At 45.4% G+C, this 21499-nt stretch overlaps 1 long non-coding RNA gene across 1 annotated transcript; it reads left to right on the forward strand.

Annotated features, from left to right (window-relative positions):
* The first annotated feature begins 215 nt into the window (after positions 1-215).
* LOC120977078 lies at positions 216-20655 on the forward strand. Its single transcript, XR_005773818.1, has 3 exons — positions 216-352; positions 5694-5698; positions 20645-20655. It is a non-coding gene; the product is annotated as an uncharacterized LOC120977078 (long non-coding RNA).
* Positions 20656-21499: the final 844 nt, after the last annotated feature.

Here is a 21499-nt window from a genome sequence, read left to right on the forward strand (position 1 = left end):
CACACAACCACTTATGTTTCCTGATGATGAGGACATGGGAATACCACCTCAGCACGTCTCTAATGATGACGAAACACAGGTGGCGCTCACTAGTATTCTCTTTATAAGATGCACTGCATCTTATAAAGGGAAAAGTACAGTACCACTGGCAAGGGAGGCCCGGTCGCAACTGCGACCCCTATAGCTACGCCACTGATTGAGAGTATCTGTGGTACTGTTCCCCCTGAAGGTAATCCTTAGGGCAGAATAGGATTAGCTTGTTCTGAGGTACCTTTGGGCGGTAACAGTTCACAGATTTCTCAAAATGGGGGAATTGTGAGAGATAGAACTCCATCTTGTATATCCTATATCAGTGATGGCGAACCTATGGCATGGGTGCCAGAGGCGGCACTCAGAGCCCTCTCTGTGGGCACCCACACCCTGGAAAAAGTCTATGGTGTACCAATATGCCTTGTACCAATATGCCCTACATTCAGCACAGGCAGCGCTCTGAATGTAGGCAGGATATTGTAAATAAATGATAAAGTACATGGAAGATATACTATATTGGACTGTTGTATTCAGTGTGGTCTCAGTCAGGAGGACTGAGGGCCACAAGGCTTTGGGACCTAGCGACTCCTAGAGAACGAGGCTTGTATGGCCAAAGTTGGGAGGACTACTGGGCCACATTCCCCATAAGGTACTGGATTTGCCACAGCCTGGAGGCTGCTGTATTGAGGTTGGCTGAGGAAAGCCGCATATGATGTCCATGTGTGAACTGTGCTCTAAGAGTGAGGTAGGGACATATTTTGTTTAGGTAGCGCCTAGACGGGCAGGAGTTTATTTGCATGTTTTTCTTTATGCCGTGTGTCACAATAAATGCACAGTTTGGACATGAAAATTCGTTGTCTAGTGAGATATCTGTGAGTGTGACCCCCTGAAAAGAGACAATCCCTTACAATTGGTGTCAGATGCGGGCAAGCGTCCCTGCTGAAAGGAAACAACTGATTGCTAGGGGCAACGGCAAGAGCAGGTGCGGCTGTGTTGCAAAAGAAATTGCTGTGTGAATTTAAAGGGCCAGCAGCCCTGGGAAAGTAACTGTGATGTCTGTGATGCAAAAGAGACTGTGAATGCTTACATTGTCTCTAGCGAGTGAGACACCTGGAGGCCGGCCCTCTGTTTTAAAGTGGACTTGCTGCTGGATTTTTTTTTCTGGTGCCTGGGCTGTCTGTTGCTATGGGGTGGATGGAGGAGCTCACCGAGCAGCTGAGGCAGGCCAATCTGGAGGCTAACCAAAGGCACCTGAAGTGGCAGCAGGAGCATGAAAGACAAAGAGAACTCCTAACCCAAAGCGTTTCCCAGGGTAACAGCTGTGCTGATGCTTTCAGGGCGCAATTGCAGTGGGCCCTGGAGAAAAAGCCTCTAAAGCTGAGTGGACAATTTGTAAAACTCCAAAGTGTCTGTGATGCGGCTGGAAAACCAGACGAAAAGGTGATGTGTGTCGTTTCCAAGGGCACAGCCCTCCATGTGCTCGCCAGAGGTAGCCTGACTGCCATTAGGTACCGAGATGAGATCCTCAGACCCCTTGTGAGACCATATGCTGGTGCGGTTGGCCCTGGGTTCCTCCTAATGCAAGACAATGCTAGACCTCATGTGGCTGGAGTGTGTCAGCAGTTCCTGCAAGACGAAGGCATTGATGCTATGGACTGGCCCGCCCGTTCCCCAGATCTGAATCCAATTGAGCACATCTGGGACATCATGTCTCGCTCTATCCACCAACGTCACGTTGCACCACAGACTGTCCAGGAGTTGGCAGATGCTTTAGTCCAGGTCTGGGAGGAGATTCCTCAGGAGACCGTCCGCCACCTTATCAGGAGCATGCACAGGCGTTGTAGGGAGGTCATACAGGCACGTGGAGGCCACACACACTACTGAGCCTCATTTTGACTTGTTTTAAGGACATTACATCAAAGTTCGATCAGCCTGTAGTGTGTTTTTCCACTTTAATTTTGAGTGTGACTCCAAATCCAGACCTCCATGGGTTGAAAAATTTGATTTCCATTTTTTAATTTTTGTGTGATTTTGTTGTCAGCACATTAAACTATGTAAAGAACAAAGTATTTCAGAAGAATATTTAATTAATTCAGATCTAGGATGTGTTATTTTTGTGTTCCCTTTATTTTTTTGAGCAGTGTATATGTTACAAGCTTTGAGATATGCACTTGCACTTTCTCTAGCTATTTGTGAATCTTAGCTGAGGTATAGCTGAGCGTTGACCTCCTTGCCCCCTTCTTTGTATGTAATCATATTATGTCCCCTCAGGTGTAGTCCACCTTTTTATCTGATGTGATATATCACCCAATTAAATAATTTAATTTGATTTTTTATGTATTGCTTAATAAAGTATATGTATATATTTTTTCTACTATACCCGTCTAGTCTCAGTTTATCCTTTGTTCGTGTATACCTAACCAAGGGGCCTAAACTAACCTAAAACCTAACAGTCAATACTAGTGGGAAAAAAAAGTGACAGTTTACACTGATCACTTTTTTCCCTTTCACTAGTGATTGACAGGGGGTGATCAAGGGGTTAATTGGGGTGATGGGGGGTGATCTGGGGGCTAAGGCGGTCCGGAGGCGGTTAACTTGAACACCCTCGCACCAGTGGGACTCAATCATGAGATTGAATTGTTTGCTTTCCCCTAGAATCCACGATCATAAAATCATTGAAAATACATACTACAACAACTATCAGGATAATACAATCTATCATTTCTTAAATTGCATCTTCAGTTATAATATAGCGCACCATCTTATGCTTTATAAAACATTCCCTCTGACATTTGGTCTTTTGAAGCCTTCATCCCACTCTAATGGTAAAAATGGAAGATATGGTACGTGCCGGTACACTGTGACGTGGGGAGTGACTGGTTAACTGGTGACCATGGAGACGGACGCCTATTTACTCGCAGAGAGAACAACCAATACTCATCCCTGATGAAGAAATTCGCTAATTTCGAAACGCGCTGGAGGTGTTCTGGTCCGAGAAGGCATCCATCCCTAGTGTGACGTCACACGGAAGCAGCGTCCTCGTGGATCACCAGCCTGGGTTTCCCTCGCGCGCACGAGTCACCGGCCGGGACCGCGCGCGCTTGTAGAGGAAACCTGAAGATACAGCTGTCACAGCTACCCTCCAGTACAAGCACCAGGAAGATCAGGAAGGAGTCCGAAAGCCAGCCCAATACAGGCAAGTGACTATATATATACATATACTTTTTTTCATCTATACAAGTTGATTATTTATTGGGGTAACCAACTTGCATCGACTCCGGACACTATTTTAACTAGTTACGGTGGACACAGTAGCGGATATCATCTAATATCATCTAATGTGCTAGGTATTAAGATATTAACCATTAGCTATTATTTTACACTGTACAGTCAGCGCGGTCTATTCATTATGTTGTTTTTTGTATATAAAAATGTATTTTTGTGTGATATCTGATAATGTTTTAAATAAAAAATGTCTGCTGTTTTTCTTTTACAATAAATACACTATCCTGATTAGTTAAAATTGCAGAAACCACTAGGACTCGTCGTCCATAGTGGGTATTGAGGTCAAAATTGGCGCCTCTGGAAAAAGTTGGGGTGCCGCAGCTGTCGCTCTTAACCACCTCCCGCAACTGTAACGCCGAAAGGCGTCATTGCGGCGGCTCCCCCAGGCTACGCTAACGCCAATAGGCGTCATCTCGCGTGAGCCGAGATTTCCTGTGAGCGCGCGCACACAGGCGCGCGCGCTCACAGGAACGGAATGTAAGAGAGTTGATCTCCAGCCTGCCAGCGGCGATCGTTCGCTGGCAGGCTGGAGATGTGTTTTTTTTAACCCCTAACAGGTATATTAGACGCTGTTTTGATAACAGCGTCTAATATACCTGCTACCTGGTCCTCTGGTGGTCCCCTTTGTTTGGATCGACCACCAGAGGACACAGGTAGCTCAGTAAAGTAGCACCAAGCACCACTACACTACACTACACCCCCCCCCCCGTCACTTATTAACCCCTTATTAGCCCCTGATCACCCCATATAGACTCCCTGATCACCCCCTGTCATTGATTACCCCCCTGTCATTGATCACCCCCCTGTAAAGCTCCATTCAGACGTCCGCATGATTTTTACGGATCCACTGATAGATGGATCGGATCCGCAAAACGCATCCGGACGTCTGAATGAAGCCTTACAGGGGCGTGATCAATGACTGTGGTGATCACCCCATATAGACTCCCTGATCACCCCCCTGTCATTGATTACCCCCCTGTCATTGATTACCCCCCTGTAAAGCTCCATTCAGACGTCCACATGATTTTTACGGATCCACTGATAGATGGATCGGATCCGCAAAACGCATCCGGACGTCTGAATGAAGCCTTACAGGGGCATGATCAATGACTGTGGTGATCACCCCATATAGACTCCCTGATCACCCCCCTGTAAAGCTCCATTCAGATGTCCGCATGATTTTTACGGATGCACTGATAGATGGATCGGATCCGCAAAACGCATCCGGACGTCTGAATGAAGCCTTACAGGGGCATGATCAATGATTGTGGTGATCACCCCATATAGACTCCCTGATCACCCCCCTGTCATTGATTACACCCCTGTCATTGATCACCCCCCTGTAAAGCTCCATTCAGATGTCCGCATGATTTTTACGGATGCACTGATAGATGGATCGGATCCGCAAAACGCATACGGACGTCTGAATGAAGCCTTACAGGGGCATGATCAATGACTGTGGTGATCACCCCCCTGTCATTGATTACCCCCCTGTAAAGCTCCATTCAGATGTCCGCATGATTTTTACGGATGCACTGATAGATGGATCGGATCCGCAAAACGCATCCGGACGTCTGAATGAAGCCTTACAGGGGCATGATCAATGACTGTGGTGATCACCCCATATAGCCTCCCTGATCACCCCCCTGTCATTGATTACCCCCCTGTCTTTGATTACCCCCCTGTAAAGCTCCATTCAGACGTCCGCATGATTTTTACGGATCCACTGATAGATGGATCGGATCCGCAAAACGCATCCGGACGTCTGAATGAAGCCTTACAGGGGCATGATCAATGACTGTGGTGATCACCCCATATAGACTCCCTGATCACCCCCCTGTCATTGATTACCCCCCTGTAAAGCTCCATTCAGATGTCCGCATGATTTTTACGGATGCACTGATAGATGGATCGGATCCGCAAAACGCATACGGACGTCTGAATGAAGCCTTACACGGGCGTGATCAATGACTGTGGTTATCACCCCATATAGACTCCCTGATCACCCCCCTGTCATTGATCACCCCCCCTGTCATTGATCACCCCCCCTGTCATTGATCACCCCCCTGTCATTGATCACCCCCCTGTCATTGATCACCCCTCTGTAAGGCTCCATTCAGATATTTTTTTGGCCCAAGTTAGCGGAATTATTATTTTTTTTTTCTTACAAAGTCTCATATTCCACTAACTTGTGTCAAAAAATAAAATCTCACATGAACTCACCATACCCCTCACGGAAACCAAATGCGTAAAATTTTTTAGACATTTATATTCCAGACTTCCCCTCATTGAATACCTTGGGGTGTCTTCTTTCCAAAATGGGGTCACATGTGGGGTATTTATACTGCCCTGGCATTCTAGGGGCCCCAAAGCGTGAGAAGAAGTCTGGTATCCAAATGTCTAAAAATGCCCTCCTAAAAGGAATTTGGGCACCTTTGCGCATCTAGGCTGCAATAAAGTGTCACACATCTGGTATCGCCGTACTCAGGAGAAGTTGGGGAATGTGTTTTGGGGTGTCATTTTACATATACCCATGCTGGGTGAGAGAAATATCTTGGTCAAATGCCAACTTTGTATAAAAAAATGGGAAAAGTTGTCTTTTGCCAAGATATTTCTCTCACCCAGCAAGGGTATATGTAAAATGACACCCCAAAACACATTCCCCAACTTCTCCTGAATACGGCGATACCACATGTGTGACACTTTTTTGCAGCCTAGGTGGGCAAAGGGGCCCATATTCCAAAGAGCACCTTTAGGATTTCACAGGTCATTTACCTACTTACCACACATTAGGGCCCCTGGAAAATGCCAGGGCAGTATAACTACCCCACAAGTGACCCCATTTTGGAAAGAAGACACCCCAAGGTATTCCGTGAGGGGCATGGCAAGTTCCTAGAATTTTTTATTTTTTGTCACAAGTTAGTGGAAAATGCAGATTTTTTTTATTTTATTTTTTTCATACAAAGTCTCATATTCCACTAACTTGTGACAAAAAATAAAAACTTCCATGAACTCACTATGCCCATCAGCGAATACCTTGGGGTCTCTTCTTTCCAAAATGGGGTCACTTGTGGGGTAGTTATACTGCCCTGGCATTCTAGGGGCCCAAATGTGTGGTAAGGAGTTTGAAATCAAATTCTGTAAAAAATGACCTGTGAAATCCGAAAGGTGCTCTTTGGAATATGGGCCCCTTTGCCCACCTAGGCTGCAAAAAAGTGTCACACATCTGGTATTGCCGTACTCAGGAGAAGGTGGGGAATGTGTTTTGGGGTGTCATTTTACATATACCCATGCTGGGTGAGAGAAATATCTTGGCAAAAGACAACTTTTCCCATTTTTTTTATACAAAGTTAGCATTTGACCAAGATATTTATCTCACCCAGCATGGGTATATGTAAAATGACACCCCAAAACACATTCCTCAACTTCTCCTGAGTACGTAGATACCAGATGTGTGACACTTTTTTGCAGCCTAGGTGGGCAAAGGGGCCCATATTCCAAAGAGCACCTTTCGGATTTCACTGGTCATTTTTTACAGAATTTGATTTCAAACTCCTTACCACACATTTGGGCCCCTAGAATGCCAGGGCAGTATAACTACCCCACAAGTGACCCCATTTTGGAAAGAAGAGACCCCAAGGTATTTCGTGATGGGCATAGTGAGTTCATAGAAGTTTTTATTTTTTGTCACAAGTTAGTGGAATATGAGACTTTGTAGGAAAAAAAAATAAATAAAAAAAAATCATCATTTTCCGCTAACTTGTGACAAAAAATAAAAAGTTCTATGAACTCACTATGCCCATCAGCGAATACCTTAGGGTGTGTACTTTCCGAAATGGGGTCATTTGTGGGGTGTTTGTACTGTCTGGCCATTGTAGAACCTCAGGAAACATGACAGGTGCTCAGAAAGTCAGAGCTGCTTCAAAAAGCGGAAATTCACATTTTTGTACCATAGTTTGTAAACGCTATAACTTTTACCCAAACCATTTTTTTTTTACCCAAACATTTTTTTTTTATCAAAGACATGTAGAACTATAAATTTTGAGCAAAATTTCTATATGGATCTCGTTTTTTTTTGCAAAATTTTACAACTGAAAGTGAAAAATGTCATTTTTTTGCAAAAAAATCGTTAAATTTTGATTAATAACAAAAAAAGTAAAAATGTCAGCAGCAATGAAATACCACCAAATGAAAGCTCTATTAGTGAGAAGAAAAGGAGGTAAAATTCATTTGGGTGGTAAGTTGCATGACCGAGCAATAAACGGTGAAAGTAGTGTAGTGCCGATTTGTAAAAAAGGGCCTGGTCTTTAGGGGGGTATAAACCTGTGGTCCTTAAGTGGTTAAATAACGTGACAAAAATCGTACACATGCTACAAAACGTTACTAATTGTAAGTGTGCATTATCTTAATAATGAAAAATAACGAATAAAAAAAAGAAAAAAAAAAGTACAGAATGGGACCAGCTGTGTTCGTGCAGGGTCCTATTTCAGGACTTGGCCAGGCTATTTTCAGACATACACCAACGACGTGTCTCTGAACAGCTGTCAGAGGGCTGAAAAGGGGCGTGGCACCTGTCACTTTTGAGTTTGACAAAATGTGGTTAGTCTTTACTACTTCACTATACACAATGTAGTGTAGGGATTTGCAGGGTAAGCGGACGTAGTACAGAGGCAAGAACATGGTAATAAAGCAAAAGTTCAGTGTTTATTCACACAAAAAGCAACAAAGCAAAAATAACACCATGCAGAGTCCTGGTGTTAATTCACACCACATAAAGTCCACAGCACAAACGTGTCACCTGGCGGACAGGGCAATCCACAGCCGTCCACCGCAGGCTTTAGGGTGCCTGATTTTCAGCGGGGGCGGCTCTCCAGCATGCTACCAACTGGTTGGAACCCAAAAACCACAATGCTTCACAGATCCACTATGAAAATGCAGGGTAATCCACACCCAGCTGTGACTGCTGGCTGGGTTTTTATTCCTAGCCCAAAACCTGGCCTGGACGTGGGGAACAGCCACCCACCCTACTCTTTGGCTGCTCCCAATAAGAACCGGCTTTACACTAAGTATAACAGTATCAGCGAGCATTAGCTGCCGCTGACACACAAAATTACTGATTCTTATCTCACCGAGGCCAGGAACCTCGGTGACACGTACCTTTCATCGACGGACCCTTGCACCTTCCTACAGTAGTTAAATCCGCACCTCGATAGGCACCCATCCCCAATCTTCCTCTTCCTTATGAAGTACGCTCCTCTCTTAACCACCTCCCGTCCGCGCGTTGACTATAAACGTCCGGGAGGTGGATCTCTATCTCTGAATGTCCTCCAGAGGTCTTGTATGACCTTATGGGGTACGCAAAGTGTAAAATAAAAATTTAAGTGGTAAAATAAAAAAAAGGTTTCACATTTAAAAAAAAAATGATAAATTCCCAAAGTAAGGAATAAAAAAAAAATGTAAAAATTAAAAAAAAAATAATAAAAGACATATTTGGTATTGCTGCATCTGTGACGTTCGGCTCTATAAATATATCACACGATACACCCAGTCCGATAAACACCATAAAAATAAAATACAAAAAAAAAGTCAAAAAAGCCATTTTTGTCACCTTACATTACAAAAAAGTGCAACACCAAGTGATCAAAAAGGCATATGTCCCACAAAATGGTACCAATAAAACAGTCACCTCATCCCGCAAAAAATGAGCCCCAACATAAGAAAATCGCAAAAAAAAAAATATATATATATATATATATATATAGTTCATGGACACATTAAAACATAATTTTTTTGTTTAAAAAATGCTATTATTGTGTTAAAGTGAAAAAAAAAAAGTATACATATTAGGTATCGCCACATCCTTAACAAACAGCTCTATAAAAGTATCACATGACCTAACCCTTCGGGTGAACACCGTAAAATAAAAACTGTGTCAAAAGAATACATTTTTGTCACCTAACATCACATAAAGTGCAACACCTAGCGATCAAAAAGGCGTATGGCCCCCAAAATAGTACCAATAAAACTGTCACCAAATCCCGCAAAAAATGACACCCTAACTAAGACAATCGGTCAAAAAATAAAAAAGCTATGGCTCTCAGACGATGGAGACACTAAAACACTTTTCTTTTGTTTCAAAAATGCTATTATTGTGTAAAACTTGAATAAATAAGAAAAAGTAGACATATTAGATATCGCCACGTCCGTAATGATCTGCTCTATAAAAATGTCAACTCTTCCTGCAAAAAACGAGCCCCTGCACGTCTTGTCGGCAGAAAAAAATATAAAATATGGCGTTCAGAAAATGGAGACACAAAAACATATTTTTATTTTCAAAAATGCTTTATTATGTAAAACTGAAACAAAGAAAGTAGACTTCCCTTACGTCCTACCAGCAGCACAGATGGGGTTAACTGCCCCTGTGGACTGGTAGGACCGGCGGAATTTTTAATGAGCCCAAGAACCAATAAACGATCTTCAGCTCCCAGAAAGGGAGGAGATCGCCCCCCAGCCCACCGTGTTTTTTTCTGTCCTTTGGACAGGTGGACTGGCGTGTCGCTCCCCCTTCTGGGAGCTGAACTATGCTAATGGGGCTCTCTTGTTTTTTTTATCTAAAGATATCGCCCCTTCTTTTGCTTTTTTCACCTTTGATTTAGGCGTATTGCGGCTATATTATAACTGGGTACCATCGGGGGGGTGACCATCCTCCCCTCTTCTTCCGCCTAGGTTTTCGGCGTCCCTGCGGTGCCCCGTTCCTTCCCTTGCCGCATGTGTGCGGCGCCGTGGGCGCCGACATCTTCCGGAAGTGACGCGCAGCTGCGCTACGTCACTTCCGGTTTCTTCGTATCTCCGATGCGGTGGGATTTTCTCCTCACCGCTCGGTTGTGTTTCCTCCCCTAACATCCTGAACGGTCAGGATAGTTTGAGGGGACATATAAGTTTTAGCTGAGCCTAAAATAAGGCTCCATTATATCTCTGGGCTTAGTTCCATCGAGATCCCGCCCAGTGGGCGGGGCTTCCCCTTCCTAAAGCGCCCAGAGCCGGTCATTCAGTGTCTGGTTGCATCGCTTTGACAAGCTAGCTCCAGAGTTCCCTGTGCTTTGATATATTGCTAGATATATTGCTTTGCTTTGCTTGGGTATTTTTCTCCAGCTCTATTTGCTTCACTGCTGGTGGGCGCTTATATGGTCTCTTTTCACCTCCACCTGGTGTTTGTTGGTGTTATGACCTGTCTTTTTTTCTTTACAGTGATGGCCTCCCCTAGGAATTCTGATCAGCGGAAGTCCGGGGCCAAGAGGAAGCATTTGGCCTGTTACGATTGTAACACACCTTTGGACGACAACTGCCCTTATTCAAGGTGTGAAAGTTGTCGCACACAGGCATCCACGGAACCCACGATGCAGGAGATGTTCCAATGGACCAAGACCTACGTGGATGATTCCACAAAAGGAGTGGTGCGCCTGCTTAATGAGAGGCTACCAGGATCCTCTCAGACTCCCATGGAAGTGGCTGCACCAGTCGAGAGACCTACCCCCTGTTCGGTGGGGTCATCTTCTGAGGAATTAACTTCTTGTTTTTTCCCTCCAGAGAAAACACAGAAGTTGCTGAAGTCCATCAGGTCGGGGGACCAGGATGTTGACATGGGGGAGTCTTCCGATCCCGCCGGACGGACACAGCGTGTCTTTAGAGCGGATGAGACCCTTCTCTCTGTGATGCGCACAGAGTGGAGAAAGCCTGAGAAAGGTCCAGTTCTCACCAAGAAGTTCAAGCTAATGTACCCAATGGCTAAACCCTTGGTGGAATCGTGGGGTTCCGTTCCCAAGGTGGACATGGCAATAGCCAAGTTGTCCAGGTGCACTCTGGTCCCTGCAGAAGATGGGTCTAGTCTGCAGGACCCTCTAGACCGGAGGGCATAGTGCACCCTTAGAAGGAGTTACGCGGCGGCCGCTGCCTCCGCATCGACATCAATTGCAGCCACTGAGGTAGCCTCCTTCCTACGCTCCAAACTGAATCAAATCCAGACAGACGTGGACCAGAGCGTTTCCAGAGACGACATCTTGACCGCCTTCAAGTCAGTCAATCTGGCTATGGATTTTCTCTGTGATTCCACCCAGATGCAGTTGAAACTGGCGGCCAAAACAATGGCTCTGGTTTCATCTGCCCGCAGACCACTATGGCTGAAGCCGTGGAATGCGGACAACGCGTCAAAATTTAATTTATGTGGGCTCCCCTTCGAGCCGGATAGGCTGTTCGGGTCCGAATTGGACAAGATTATGGAGGGACTCTCCGATAAAAAAGGGAAGAGTCTCCCCCAGCAGCCCTTTCGGGGACGCCCCAGACAGGACCAAAAAGGCGGAGGCCGTTCAGGGCAGCAGGCTAGGCGCAGAGATTGGGGGGGTCGTCTCGTAGATCCACGAGACGCCCCCGCGAACCCACCAGGGAGGTGAAACCCTCCTGACTATGGGCCTCCCCGAGGCTCTTGGTTAAGCCCTGCTGCCCCTGCAGTAGCTCCTCTAGTTTTTCCCGTACCCCTCCCCCAGATTCCCGTGGGGGGCCGTCTCTCCCACTTCAAAGACGTTTGGTCCCAGCAGATTGCAGACCCCTGGGTTCAGGGTATAGTTTCTGCCGGTTACCGGGTAGATCTCATCTCCCTCCCCCCAGAGAGATTCATCGCCACGCGAAACTTCGGGTCTGCCAAACAAAAGATCCTAGAGTCTTACATTCAGGACTATATCTCCAAGGGAGCTCTAGAGGAGGTACCGGCAGTGTTCCTGGTTCCCAAGAAGACGGGAGATCTCCGGATGATCATCGACTTGAGGTTCCTCAATCGATTTGTAAGGAAAACCAGGTTTCGGATGGAAACCATAAGGTCAGTCAGCCATATCCTCAATCCTGGGGACTTCATGGCTACTCTGGACCTCAAGGATGCTTACCTTCACATCCCGATCCATTCCGCCTCCCGGAAGTTCCTCAGGATCGCGGTCCAGATTTCAGGGGTTCGCAGGCACTTTAAGTTCGCCGCGCTTCCCTTCAGAATCTCTTCTGCCCCTCTTATCTTCACCAAGGTGGTGGTGTCGGTGGTGGCAGCTTTGAGACTCCAAGGACTGACTATTATTCCTTATCTGGACGATTGGCTTTTCATAGCCTCTTCAGTTCCGATCCTTACCCACCATCTTCACATCGCAATCTCCTTTCTCCTCCGCCTGGGCTGGATTATCAACTGGCAGAAGTCGAATGTGAGCCCATCGACTTCAATCCATTATTTAGGATTCGTGGTCGACTCTGTGGAGATGTCCCTCCAGTTGACTCTAGAAAGGAGAGCGCAGATTCAGGACCTGGCAAGGGTCCTTTATGTCCCCCGTCGAGTCTCTATCCGGACTCTCATGAAGATGCTGGGGCTCATGTGAGCGGCTGCGGACGCGGTCCCTTGGGCGCTATGGCACCTCTGTCCCCTTCAGTCGGAGGTCTTACACTTATGGAACGGCAGCCCTGCGGGGCTAGATTACCTGTGCTCCCTGTCCGGTCAAACCCGGAATTCCCTCAGATGGTGGTTCCAGCTACCAGTAGGGAAGTCTATGACCCAACCAGTTTGGCTCATATTGACTACAGACACGTCCCTTGTAGGCTGGGGCGCTCACCTGGACGGATCCCCAGTTCAGGGATCTTGGTCTCCTCTGGAGCGGCGTCTCTCTTCCAATCTTCGCGAGATGCGAGTTATCCGTCTAGCCCTCCTTCACTTCGCCCCTCAGATCCGGGGCAAAGCAGTAAAAGTCCAGTCAGACAATATGACTGCGGTTCTCTATATAAACAAGCAGGGAGGTACAAGATCATTGCCCCTTCTTTCAGAGATCGGGGTAATTCTTCGGTGGGCAGAGACGAACCTTTCCCATCTATCTGCCACTCATATTCGAGGCTCCCTCAATATGATAGCGGACCGCTTAAGTCGAGGATTACCGACCATGGAGTGGTCTCTGCACCCGGAGATCTTCAGGCAGTTAGTTCACAGATGGGGTATGCCAGAGGTGGATCTCATGGCGACCAGGTTCAACGCCAAGGTGCTGAGGTTCTGTTCCCTATACAGGGAGGACAACCCCCTGGCGATAGATGCTCTGTCGATACCGTGGAGGTTCAGGCTGGCTTACATCTTCCCTCCGTTTTCCATGATACCGAGGGTATTGACGAAAATCCGTCAGGATCAGGCCTCGGTAATAGCCATCATACCGTTTTGGCCAAGGAGATCCTGGTTTACCCAGCTCATTCAGATGAGTCGGGGACAATACTGGAGACTCCCCCCGGAGCAGACCCTGGTGTCGTGGGACACTCACCTCTGCCCAGATCTGCACAGGTTCAACCTGACAGCCTGGAGGTTGATCAGTCCCTTCCCAATATAGAAGGGCTTTCTGAGTCGGTCCTGAGAACTTTGTCGCATTCGAGAGCAGAGTCTACGAAGAAGGCCTACTCCAGGATCATGAGAATCTTCGTGTCATGGTGTGATTCCAAACAGGTGGCGTCTGCAGATCCGCCCCTTCCTGCGATTTTGCAATTCCTTCAAGATGGACTAGATAAAGGTCTTTCTCCAGCTACCTTGAGGGTACAGATTTGTGCCATCTCGGCCTGTCTTAACAGGCCACATTCTCGGGACCCACTCATCAAACGCTTCCCAAAGGGAGCTGAAAGACTAAATCCTACTATACTGAAACCTATCCCCCAGTGGGATCTTTCAGTAGTGCTCAGGGGGCTAGCATCTCCCCCCTTCAAGCCATTGGAGGAGGTGGGTTTCAGATTTTTGACTTTAAAGATGGTTTTTCTTCTGGCTGTAGCTTCAGCCAAAAGGATCTCTGAATTGCAGGCCTTTTCTGCAATCCACCCTTACATCATTTTCTTGCAGGACAGAGTACTCCTGAAGTTTTTACCCTACTTCAGGCCTAAGGTTCCAACCTTTCAAAATATTAACCAGGTAATCTCTTTCCCAGTTTTGTTTTCAGCCTCCTCCTCTGATACTCCAGCTAGAGACCCGCTGGATATTTCTAGATGCCTCCAGGTCTATGTGGATAGATCCAGAGAGTTCAGGATAGATGAGAATCTCCTCATCCTGTTTGCCGGTAAGTCTAAAGGCCGTAAAGCGTCTAAAAGCTACCATTAGTCGCTGGATCAAGGAAGCCATTAGGGAGGCTTTCGTCTCCCAATCCCTAGATCCTCCGGAGTTTGTGAGAGCCCATTCTACTAGGGCTGTCTCCACCTCTGTTGCAGAGAGAAGACTTCTCCCCTTAGAGTTGATCTGTAAGGCGGCTTCCTGGAGTTCTGAGTCAACCTTCATCTCCCATTATAGGATAGATGCTAGGATGGCAGAGTTTTTGGCCTTTGGGCAGACAGTTCTTAGTTTTGCCAGGCATGAGGACCCTCCCTAGGGGATTCTTCTTGCTATCTCCCCATCTGTGCTGCTGGTAGGACATAAGGGAATCATTAATTTCTAACGATAATTTGTTTTCCCTTAGTCCTAACAGCAGCACACAAATATCCCGCCCTATGTACATTATGCTTGTTAACCACCTCCGGACCGCCTAACGCAGGATCGCGTTCCGGAGGTGGCAGCCCTGCGCACAGTCACGCATATATGCGTCATCTCGCGAGACGCGAGATTTCCTGTGAACGCGCGCACACAGGCGCGCGCGCTCACAGGAACGGAAGGTAAGAGAGTGGATCTCCAGCCTGCCAGCGGCGATCGTTCGCTGGCAGGCTGGAGATGTGTTTTTTTTAACCCCTAACAGGTATATTAGACGCTGTTTTGATAACAGCGTCTAATATACCTGCTACCTGGTCCTCTGGTGGTCCCCTTTGTTTGGATCGACCACCAGAGGACACAGGTAGCTCAGTAAAGTCCCACCAAGCACCACTACACTACACTACACCCCCCCCCCGTCACTTATTAACCCCTTATTAGCCCCTGATCACCCCATATAGACTCCCTGATCACCCCCCTGTCATTGATTACCCCCCTGTCATTGATCAACCCCCTGTAAAGCTCCATTCAGACGTCCGCATGATTTTTACGGATCCACTGATAGATGGATCGGATCCGCAAAACGCATCCGGATGTCTGAATGAAGCCTTACAGGGGCATGATCAATGACTGTGGTTATCACCCCATATAGACTCCCTGATCACCCCCCTGTCATTGATTACACCCCTGTCATTGATCAACCCCCTGTAAAGCTCCATTCAGACGTCCGCATGATTTTTACGGATGCACTGATAGATGGATCGGATCCGCAAAACGCATCCGGACGTCTGAATGAAACCTTACAGGGGCATGATCAATGACTGTGGTTATCACCCCATATAGACTCCCTGATCACCCCCCTGTCATTGATTACACCCCTGTAAAGCTCCATTCAGACGTCCGCATGATTTTTACGGATCCACTGATAGATGGATCGGTTTCGCAAAACGCATCCGGACGTCTGAATGAAGCCTTACAGGGGCATGATCAATGACTGTGGTTATCACCCCATATAGACTCCCTGATCACCCCCCTGTCATTGATTACCCCCCTGTAAAGCTCCATTCAGATGTCCGCATGATTTTTACGGATGCACTGATAGATGGATCGCATCCGCAAAACGCATCCAGACGTCTGAATGAAGCCTTACAGGGGCATGATCAATGACTGTGGTTATCACCCCATATAGACTCCCTGATCACCCCCCTGTCATTGATTACACCCCTGTCATTGATTACCCCCTGTAAAGCTCCATTCAGATATCCACATGATTTTTACGGATCCACTGATAGATGGATCGGATCCGCAAAACGCATCCGGACGTCTGAATGAAGCCTTACAGGGGCATGATCAATGACTGTGGTTATCACCCCATATAGACTCCCTGATCACCCCCCTGTCATTGATTACACCCCTGTCATTGATTACCCCCTGTAAAGCTCCATTCAGATATCCACATGATTTTTACGGATCCACTGATAGATGGATCGGATCCGCAAAACGCATCCGGACGTCTGAATGAAGCCTTACAGGGGCATGATCAATGACTGTGGTTATCACCCCATATAGACTCCCTGATCACCCCCCTGTCATTGATTACCCCCCTGTCATTGATCAACCCCCTGTAAAGCTCCATTCAGATGTCCGCATGATTTTTACGGATCCACTGATAGATGGATCGGATCTGCAAAACACATACAGGCGTCTCCCTGGAGCCTTCCAGGGGGGGGTGATCAATGACTGTGGTGATCACCCCATATAGACTCCCTGATCACCCCCCTGTCATTGATCACCCCCCCCTGTCATTGATCACCCCCCCCCTGTCATTGATCACCCCCCCCTGTCATTGATCACCCCCCCCCTGTCATTGATCACCCCCCCCTGTCAGGCTCCATTCAGACATTTTTTTGGCCCAAGTTAGCGGAATTATTTATTTTTTTCTTACAAAGTCTCATATTCCACTAACTTGTGTCAAAAAATAAAATCTCACATGAACTCACTATACCCCTCACGGAATCCAAATGCGTAAATTTTTTTAGACATTTATATTCCAGACTTCTTCTCACGCTTTAGGGCCCCTAGAATGCCAGGGCAGTATAAATACCCCACATGTGACCCCATTTCGGAAAGAAGACACCCCCAGGTATTCCGTGAGGGGCATATTGAGTCCATGAAAGATTGAAATTTTTGTCCCAAGTTAGCGGAACGGGAGACTTTGTGAGAAAAAAATTAAAAATATCAATTTCCGCTAACTTGTGCCAAAAAAAAAAAATTTCTATGAACTCGCCATGCCCCTCATTGAATACCTTGGGGTGTCTTCTTTCCAAAATGGGGTCACATGTGGGGTATTTATACTGCCCTGGCATTCTAGGGGCCCCAAAGCGTGAGAAGAAGTCTGGTATCCAAATGTCTAAAAATGCCCTCCTAAAAGGACTTTGGGCACCTTTGCGCATCTAGGCTGCAAAAAAGTGTCACACATGTGGTATCGCCGTACTCAGGAGAAGTTGGGCAATGTGTTTTGGGGTGTCATTTTACATATACCCATGCTGGGTGAGAGAAATATCTTGGTCAAATGCCAACTTTGTATAAAAAAATGGGAAAAGTTGTCATTTGCCAAGATATTTCTCTCACCCAGCAAGGGTATATGTAAAATGACACCCCAAAACACATTCCCCAACTTCTCCTGAATACGGCGATACCACATGTGTGACACTTTTTTGCAGCCTAGGTGGGCAAAGGGGCCCATATTCCAAAGAGCACCTTTAGGATTTCACAGGTCATTTACCTACTTACCACACATTAGGGGCCCTGGAAAATGCCAGGGCAGTATAACTACCCCACAAGTGACCCCATTTTGGAAAGAAGACACCCCAAGGTATTCCGTGAGGGGCATGGCGAGTTCCTAGAAATTTTATTTTTTGTCACAAGTTAGTGGAAAATGCTGATTTTTTTTTTTTTTTTTTTTCATACAAAGTCTCATATTCCACTAACTTGTGACAAAAAATAAAAAATTCTAGGAACTTGCCATGCCCCTCACGGAATACCTTGGGGTGTCTTCTTTCCAAAATGGGGTCACTTGTGGGGTAGTTATACTGCCCTGGCATTCTAGGGGCCCAAATGTGTGGTAAGGAGTTTGAAATCAAATTCTGTAAAAAATGACCTGTGAAATCCGAAAGGTGCTCTTTGGAATATGGGCCCCTTTGCCCACCTAGGCTGCAAAAAAGTGTCACACATCTGGTATCTCCGTACTCAGGAGAAGTTGGGGAATGTGTTTTGGGGTGTCATTTTACATATACCCATGCTGGGTGAGAGAAATATCTTGGCAAAAGACAACTTTTCCCATTTTTTTATACAAAGTTGGCATTTGACCAAGATATTTATCTCACCCAGCATCGGTATATGTAAAATGACACCCCAAAACACATTCCTCAACTTCTCCTGAATACAGAGATACCAGATGTGTGACACTTTTTTGCAGCCTAGGTGGGCAAAGGGGCCCATATTACAAAGAGCACCTTTCGGATTTCACAGGTCATTCTTTACAGAATTTGATTTCAAACTCCTTACCACACATTTGGGCCCCTAGAATGCCAGGGCAGTATAACTACCCCACAAGTGACCCCATTTTGGAAAGAAGAGACCCCAAGGTATTTCGTGATGGGCATAGTGAGTTCATAGAAGTTTTTATTTTTTGTCACAAGTTAGTGGAATATGAGACTTTGTAAGAAAAAAAAAAAAAAAAAAATCATTTTCCGCTAACTTGTGACAAAAAATAAAAAGTTCTATGAACTCACTATGCCCATCAGCGAATACCTTAGGGTGTGTACTTTCCGAAATGGGGTCATTTGTGGGGTGTTTGTACTGTCTGGGCATTGTAGAACCTCAGGAAACATGACAGGTGCTCAGAAAGTCAGAGCTGCTTCAAAAAGCGGAAATTCACATTTTTGTACCATAGTTTGTAAACGCTATAACTTTTACCCAAACATTTTTTTTTTATCAAAGACATGTAGAACAATAAATTTAGAGCAAAATTTCTATATGGATGTCGTTTTTTTTGCAAAATTTTACAACTGAAAGTGAAAAATGTCATTTTTTTGCAAAAAAATCGTTAAATTTCGATTAATAACAAAAAAAGTAAAAATGTCAGCAGCAATGAAATACCACCAAATGAAAGCTCTATTAGTGAGAAGAAAAGGAGGTAAAATTCATTTGGGTGGTAAGTTGCATGACCGAGCAATAAACGGTGAAAGTAGTGTAGGTCAGAAGTGTAAAAAGTGGCCTGGTCTTTCAGGGTGTTTAAGCACTGGGGGCTGAGGTGGTTAAAAACACGGTGGGCTGGGGGGCGATCTCCTCCCTTTCTGGGAGCTGAAGATCGTTTATTGGTTCTTGGGCTCATTAAAAATTCCGCCGGTCCTACCAGTCCACAGGGGCAGTTAACCCCATCTGTGCTGCTGTTAGGACTAAGGGAAAACAAATTATCGTTAGAAATTAACGAATACTTTATATCACTGTGTCCGTAACAACCTGTTCTATAAAAATAGCACATGATCTACCAGATGACTGTGAAAAAATAAAAACATTGCCAAAACAGCCATTTTTTGGTTACCTTGCATCACAAAAAACGTAATATAGAGCAATTATGTACCCCCAAATAGTACCAATAAAACTGGCACCTTATCCCCTAGTTTCCAAAATGGGGTCACTTTTTGGGAGTTTCAATTGTAAGGGTGCATCAGGGGGTGCTTCAAATGGGACATGGTGTCAAAAAACCAGTCCAGCAAAATCCGCCTTCCAAAAACCATATGGCGTTCCTTTCCTACTGCGCCCTGCCGTGTGGCCATACAGCAGTTTACCACCACATGTGGGGTGTTTCTGTAAACCGCAGAATCAGGGTAATAAATATTGAGTTTTGTTTGGCTGTTAACCCTCGATGTGTTAAAGAAAAAAATTGATTAAAATGGAAAATCTGCCAAAAAAGTGAAATTAAAAACTTTGATCTCCATTTCCCTTTAGTTCTTGTGGAACACCTAAAGGGTTAACAAAGTTTGCAAAATCAGTTTTAAGTAAATTGGGGGGGGGGGGGGGGGGGGGGGTGTAGTTTCTACAATGGGGTCATTTATGGGTGGTTTCTATTATGTAAGCCCCACAAAGTGACTTCAGACCTGAACTGGTCCTTAAAAAGTGGGTTTTGGCAATTTTCTTAAAAATTTTAAGATTTGCTTCTAAAATTCAAAGCCTTTTAACATCCTAAAAAAAATTCAATGACATTTACAATATGTTGCCAACGTAAAGTAGACATATGGGGAATGTTAAGTAATAAATATTTTATGAGGTATCACTTTATGTTTTAAGAGCAGAGAAATTGAAATTTTGAAAATTGTGAAATATATTGACTCAAATTTATGATTTATCATGAAGTACAATGTGTCACGAGAATAAAATCTCAGAATGGTTTGGATAAGTGCAAGTGCGTTTTTTTTTAAATATATATTTCACTTATGAAGGCCAACTAGTGGGGAAGTATAACTTGAAGTCTCTATAGTCCATTTATTAAGAATAAAGTTATGCAAAGAGGGCCAATGAGCAACTAAAATATGTCAAACTATTTGCCCCTGTGGCAAGAATGTATAAGTCCGCAATGTCTCAAGGAGATGTTATTTCCTTTTATAAGATTTCTTTCTTTTGTATTCTCCTTACTTTAAAACAGGCTTCCTCAAACGGCGGCCCTCCAGCTGTTGTAAAACTACAACTCCCACAATGCCCTGCTGTAGGCTGTTCGGGCATGCTGGGAGTTGTAGTTTTGCAACAGCTGGAGGGCCGCCGTTTGAGGATTACTGCTTTAGAAGAAACGCTTGTATAAAATACACCAACGTTATATATAGAAAACGCATACGCGTTTTCGGTAATAAGTGGAACTAGACTGCTATGTTTCCAGAATTGGTCCCCTAGGAGTAATGATTATATGAGCTGTTCCTCTTTTTTATATATTTTCAGTACATCAGTATATTTTATTGAAGGTACAATTATATGGATGTTAGGCCTCATGCACACGACCGCTGTTTCATTCCGTGTCCGTTGTTCCGTTTTTTGTGATTTTCTGCGGACCCATTGACTTTCAATGGGTCCGTTGAAAACTCGGCTAATGCACCGTTTGTCATCCGTAATTCCAGTCCGTCAAAAAATATATAACCCGTCCTATTTTTTTCACGGAAAACGGTTCGCGGACCCATTCAAGTCAATGGGTCCGTGAAAAAACGCGGAGGCACACAAGATTCTCATCAGCGTCCGTTTTTTTCCTATCATTTGCATGGCAAACTTGACTTAGACTTTTTTTTTTTACTTTCCTCATGTCTGGTGATCCTCCAAAAATAAAGGAAGACACACGGAAACGGAACGACGGATCACGGAACACAACGGTCGTGTGCATGAGGCCTTAATGTGAGGGTCCACTCCACCTCTTGGTAGAGAAGACCGCGCTTCACCCATGTTTTGAGTATAAATAGCAGCAGTATATGGATTACTTGTAGGAGCCACTGAAGAAGGAGCCCGTCGCTCCGAAACGCGTATGGTACGACTATAGTGATCCAGAGAGACCCCCGGTACAATCACAGCTTGATACAGATTAATTACAATGAATGAACATTGATTTTCTTCTGGATACAAAAAGGACGTTTTTTTTTAAAT

Source organism: Bufo bufo, chromosome 8 (genome assembly GCF_905171765.1).
Source record: "Bufo bufo chromosome 8, aBufBuf1.1, whole genome shotgun sequence".
Lineage (NCBI taxonomy): Eukaryota > Metazoa > Chordata > Amphibia > Anura > Bufonidae > Bufo > Bufo bufo.